The sequence below is a fragment of the Sciurus vulgaris genome (assembly GCF_902686455.1).
Source record: "Sciurus vulgaris genome assembly, chromosome: 3".
Taxonomy (NCBI): domain Eukaryota; kingdom Metazoa; phylum Chordata; class Mammalia; order Rodentia; family Sciuridae; genus Sciurus; species Sciurus vulgaris.
The window spans coordinates 73,127,084-73,133,083 of record NC_136463.1 but is presented as its reverse complement, the minus strand read 5'-3'; the positions used below and the strand labels follow the sequence as shown (position 1 = coordinate 73,133,083).

The 6,000-nt window shown below is 40.5% G+C and overlaps 1 long non-coding RNA gene across 2 annotated transcripts in view; it reads left to right on the top strand.

Annotated features, from left to right (window-relative positions):
* Nucleotides 1-3,880: 3,880 nt before the first annotated feature.
* The window catches only part of LOC306655863, a 42,243-nt gene continuing 40,123 nt past the window's right edge, over nucleotides 3,881-6,000 (top strand). For both annotated transcript variants that reach the window (XR_013762328.1, XR_013762329.1), the window contains exon 1: nucleotides 3,881-3,958. This is a non-coding gene — a long non-coding RNA (uncharacterized lncRNA). The remainder of the gene's footprint in view (nucleotides 3,959-6,000) is intronic.

Genomic DNA, 6,000 nt, shown 5'->3' with positions numbered 1-6,000 from the left:
CTAGAATTCAAAATGCTCCAAAATCCAAAAATTTTTCAGAGTCAACAATGACACCACAAACAGAAAATTCCACACCATGGAACTTTGGTTATTATTATTAAAAATATTGTATAAAATTGCCTTTCAGCTATGTGTATGAATTATATATGAAACATAAATGAATTTTGTGTTTAGACATGTGTGCCATCCCTAAGATATCTCATTACATACATGAAAGTATTCCAAAATCTGAAAAAATCTGAAATCTCAAACACGTCTGTTCCCAGTCATTTTGGATAAGAAAGAGATACTTAATCTATACCTTAACCTTAAACTAGAGCTTATAGCATGGAAGGGAATTTATGAGGCAAGTGCATGTTCTGCATTTGGGAGGCAATGTAGGACTGTAGCTAGGAGTATGAATCTGGGGCTAGCGGCCCGCATCTAAATCCCCTGACCAATACAGAAAAATGATTACCTCTCCCACCATATATATTATTTTCAAAATATTTATCTTCTTTTTTCAGTGCTGGGGACTAAACCCAGGTCCTCACAGCTGCTTAGGCAAGTTCTCTACCACTGAGCTGCACCTCCAGCCCCTTACATATTATTGACAACTAGAATTTTAGTTCCACTTTTTTATATCCCCAAATCAGTATTATACCGATTTACATAATCCATGTATTATTTATACAATCAATGCTTGAATAGATTTTCAAACTTCTTTACTATTCTCTTTGTTTACCATTGCTTCTTTGTGTCCATTAAATCCTCTGACTTCAGTTTTCTTTCCCCAAGTTCTTTCTTTAGTACTCTTTTGGTGAGGGTCTACAAGTGGTGGACTCTTTCAGTCCATTGTAAACTGATGGGTATTTTCTCTCAGCACTCTGAAAATGCTATTCAGTTGTCTCTATTTTTCTATTATGGAGATTGCTCTTCCTCCAATTCTTATTTTGTAGGTAATCTGCCTTTTCTTCCTGGTTACTTTTAAGATCACAGCTTTATATTTTGATTCTATAATAGTATTATGTGTCTGGAGTGAGTTTATTTCTATTTATCCTTTTCAGGAGTCTGATTCATGAAGTTGTGGGCTAATATCATATTGGAATATTCTCAGCTATTATTTCTTCAAATACTTTTTATCTCATTCTCTCTGCTTTCTGCAATTTGTTGATTTTTCTCACTCAATTCATATGCCTCTTAATTCTGTTTTTGCAGTCCTAGTTTCTCTTTGCGTTTCCTGGCTTAATTTCTTCAGACCTAACTCCAGCTGTTTTTAATTTATTGTTTAAGCCACACACTGGTTCAGTTTTTAATTTTGGTGCCTTTGCTTTTGATTTAGTGAGATCCTGTTTGTGGATTCTTTCAAATTGATCCATTCATTTTAAAATAGATTTTTTTGTTTTGAATTCGTCTTTAATAATTTGAAATATACTTACCTTATAATCAAATTATCCTACAGTGTGGGTTAATACTTCTGTTTGCTATTTGCTGACTTTCACTCATGCTAGATGATCCAATTGTGTGTTTTGTAATTTTTCATTGTGAATTTATCGTTGCAGTGGCTTTGAGAATCTCTTATGGACTTAACTGAGGTCATGTCTCTCCAGATTTAGTTTTTGCTTTTGCCAGGTGCCCCAGGGATATCACTAGCTTGTCACTTAATTTTTATGTTAATTTTTAGGCTGGTTGTGGAGGGGAATATGATTTTTCAAATCTGAAATGAGTCTCAGGTTCATGTTGCTAATTCTCCAGGGATTTTTTTTTTTTTTTTTTTTTAAATCTGTATCTAGATACCAGGAGGAAGAGATAAGCTTCAAGTGCCTGTGAATGAACTTTCCCCCAGGCTCCCTTTCTCTGGATCTGTAGCCATTTATGGGACTGACCTACACACCGCATTCCCTCTCGGTGTGGGCTTTCTGTTCCCACCTACATGTTCACTCTGTGTTCTCTTCCAGGTTTTCCCATGGGATAACTTTATTTCCACATTCCTAATTTAACACAATCAATCCTGTAATTGTGTATTAAATACCTACTATGTCCAGAAACTTGAAGTTACAGATCTGTCCTGCTGGCTCCTTCCAACATGTAATTGGGAGTGTTGGGAGCATAGGGACCCAGCTTTTGTTTCCATTTACCTTCAAAGAAATCCCTGAGTTCATTTTTTTTTCATACCTACACAGGTGCAGTGAGAGAAAAGATTATGGCTAGACTATGCATCTCCTCCTACTTCAGCCATGCAACTTCCTCTGGTTGTATTTTTTTGTTCTTAGATTTGGAAGGGACCTCACAAATTTGGCTTAGCCTTTTTCCAGCTCTGCTGATGTGAGTCCACTGTACCTTTCAGAGTACCATTCCATTGTTGGTTTAAGGACAGCTCAGAGCCATAGTGATGTGCTAATTAATGAGAAATCCCCTTGATAAAAAGGGAAGGCCATCAACATATTAATTAGATGAGTTGGAAGGGAAGATTGGACCAAGTAAATTATTCTCTTCTTTGCCCTTGGCAATGCAGAAGAATTTGGGAGACTAAAATGCAAAGTTCAGTGTAGTTGAGTTTTGATTTTTACTTTCCCTGTGACTGCCAGAGTTCTTCTACCTGTGATGGTAGAACTGGAATGATGGCTAGCTATCAGCTGGTGAACAGAAAGAAATCAGCTGATACCAAGGCCTGAGGAGGTAGGCCTTGGCACCAAGGACCAGCACCAGGTGTGGAGGCAGGAGATCCCATCCTAAGGGTGCTACTTAGTTGTGTGATCTTGGACATATTCATTAACTTCTCTGAGACTTGGTGCTTTCCTCTATCAGAGATGTTTCTTCATGTCTTCAGGGTTGTTGCAAGAGTCTCATAAGGTCAAGCACAAGAAATGAATATTTTAGGACCAGTTTAGAGTACTAAACAATGTTAAAGACTAACAGTAACCTGATTTGAGAAGTTTTTGAATAATAATGCCTTCAACCAAAGAGATAAGAAAATATCTTTGCTATAGGGCTGGCTTTTCTGCAGATTTTTAAGGGTTTCTTCCCTCTCCTGTGGGAAGATGTTAAACTGGTTAATTTCAGTTGTAGATGGACCTAAGTCATATTGCATATGTTTAAATTAAGTCGAACAAATAAAAACTCATTTTCTCCCCTTTCTGGAAGTCAGGCACAATTGGCACTAATATGGAAGCTCAATGGTTAACAAGCACCTGGGCAGCCTCTGGGGGATCCCTGCCTGGGGGTCGCCCGCTCTGAGGTCTAATCCTTGGTTTGCCTGGGCTTTTGGAGAAGGTGGCTTGTAAATAAAAATGCAGAACATTGGATCATACTTTAAATGCTTAGAAGAGTACTTTTTCATAAAGAGTTTTCAAAGCAAAGAATTTTTTTATACTGCTAACCATTACCTCCTTACAGGTTTTGATTGGACAGTGCATATGTTCATCTTATGAATATTCTAAAATTGGGTCCTTTTGCACATTGGAACTGTCAAATTAAGAGGTCCTGCTGAGTGGAAGGTGATCAGGTCATTTGCAGGAACCCTGTGAGCAGGTGGGTCTGGACTCATCCATCCTTCTCTGCTTGTCTCTGTCAGGGTCAAAGCCACTGGATAGGCCTTGGGGTCTCCTCAAGGGTCCATTTCCCAGTTTTGCCTCTCTTCAGTCTGGGGACTTAGGCAAGTGCCTGTAGCTCCCTGGCCTCAGAATGCTGACCTTTGAAAAACCATGGATTAAAATACCAGACAGAGTGGGGTGCTTTGTGCCTGATGAATGCTATTGAATGGAGAAGGTGGAATTGTGATTCCAGGAAGTTATTACAGGGCCTGCAAAAAACTGGCCGCCAGCTTTTATCCAGGTGCAGCTGGATGCTCAAGATGTGAGCAATGAGCCAGTTTACAGGAAGGAAGAAAAGAAGAATCACCAGGTTACAGAGCACAGGGGTCTGGCCAGGAGATGGACTGAGTTGTCTCCTGTGCAAGTGCCACCACTCCCTCCAGCAGGTAGGATGAACATTGCTCCTAAGAGCCAACTCTGGGACTCTGTGCACCCCGTATCCTACCTCCGCCCATTTTCTGTGGGGACTGGCTGCTACTTTTGAGTGACTTAAACATCTGGGGTAGTTCTAGGCCTATTTCCTCTTGGGTAGGAAACGCAGCAGTCCTTAGGATTGCATGTTGGAAACCACTTGAATACTCACAGGTGTTTTTTGCTGGGGCCAGGTTAATTCCTTCACTGAAGCAAATAGTCAAAAGAGAGGGAGGCTTGGAAAGGCCTGACAGCTGGTGGAAGTCACTCTTGGTCAGCCAGCCAGGACTGGAGGGCTAAGCAGACACTCCTAGCACAACTGCCCTAGTACAAGCGTTTGGAAGGCTGGGACACACCCTGAGCAAGGGCTTTGAACGAACACTATCCCCTTGTGTTCTGTTTGTGCCCAGGACAGGAAGTTCAGTGTGGATTGGTTTGTAACTCCTCAGGGGATGAGCCACTGTAGATTCAGACGGATCTGTGTGTGTATTGGTCAACTTGTTGTGTGGCTGTGACCAAAATAGATCGAGCAACAACACTGAGAGGAGGAAAAAGATTGTGGTGTCATAGTTTCAGAGTTTTCAGTCTGTGGTTGGCTGGCTGCATTTCTCTGGGGCTGAGAAGAGACAGAACATTATGGCAGAAGGGCATGGCAGAGGAAAGCTACTCAGTTCATGGCAGCCAGGAAGGAAGGGTAGAAAGAGAAAGAGGGAGGGAGGAGGGGTCCAGAGAGAAGATAAGACCTTCCAGGCTATGTCTCAGTGATCTACTTCCTCTAAGTCTCACCTCCTAGTAATTCATTCCACTATCAATAGATTAATCCACTGGATGAGGTCAGAGCACTCATGATCCAATTATTACCTAAAAATCCACCTCCAAACATTGCTGCTTTGGGGACCAGATCTTCAACACATGAATCTTTGGGGGCTTATTTGGCACTTGGATATCCTCTTCTGGAAAATGCTTCTTCATGCTCTTTGCCTGTTTTCTAAGTGGATTATTTGTTATTTTTACTGTTGAGTTTTAGATATAGATATATATATACTTATGAAATTTGATAAATTATATAAAATATACAATTTTATAAACTTTCATGTTTATAGATTATACACAAAGAATGTTCCTTATATATTCCTAGAAATAAGCCATTTATGGATATGGGGTTTGAACATATTTTCTCCCATCTAGTTTTTTCTTTTTATCCTGTGAGCAGGGTTGCTCACGGATAAAAATTAAATATTGATGTAGTCAAATGTGTTAGCTTTCTGTTACTATAACATGTACCTGAGATATGTCCACTTGCAAGGTGGTAAAATTTATTCTGGCTAACAGTTTTGGAGCTTTGGTCCACAATCTGTTTGGCCTGTTGCTTTGGGGCCTATGGTGAGGCAGAACATCGTGATGGGAGCAGCTGGTGGAGGAGGCTGCTCACCTCATGGCATTTGGGATGCAAAAGAGAAAGAAAGGGGCTGGGAGTCCCGATAGCTCCTTCAAGGGCAGACCTGCCGTGACCTAAGTTCCCCCAGAAGGCCCTCGCCTCTTTTTTTTTTTTTTTTTTTATTGTAAACAAATGGATGCATGTTGTTTCTCTGTTTGTACATGGCGTAAAAGGCATACCATTTGTGTAATCATACATTTACATGGGTTATGTTGTTTGATTCATTCTGTTATTTTTTTTCCCTTCCCCCCCACCCCTCCCACCCCTCTTTTCCCTCTATACAGTCCTTCCTTCCTCCATTCTTACCACCCTCCTTAAACCTAACCCTAAACCTAACCCTAACCCTAACGCTAACCCCTCCCATCCCCCATGGCCTCTCCTCTTAAAGGTTCTACCCCTTCCCAACAGGACCACAGTCTGGGAAACAAGCCTTTGGGGGACACTTATCCAAATCATAGCATCTAGCTTATCAATATTTCTCTTTTATGGATCTTTGGTGTCATGTCTAGGAAGGGTTCACCAAGTGTGAATACCTGAAAATTTTCTTCTGTTTTTTTTTTTTCTAAAAGTTTTTTAGTT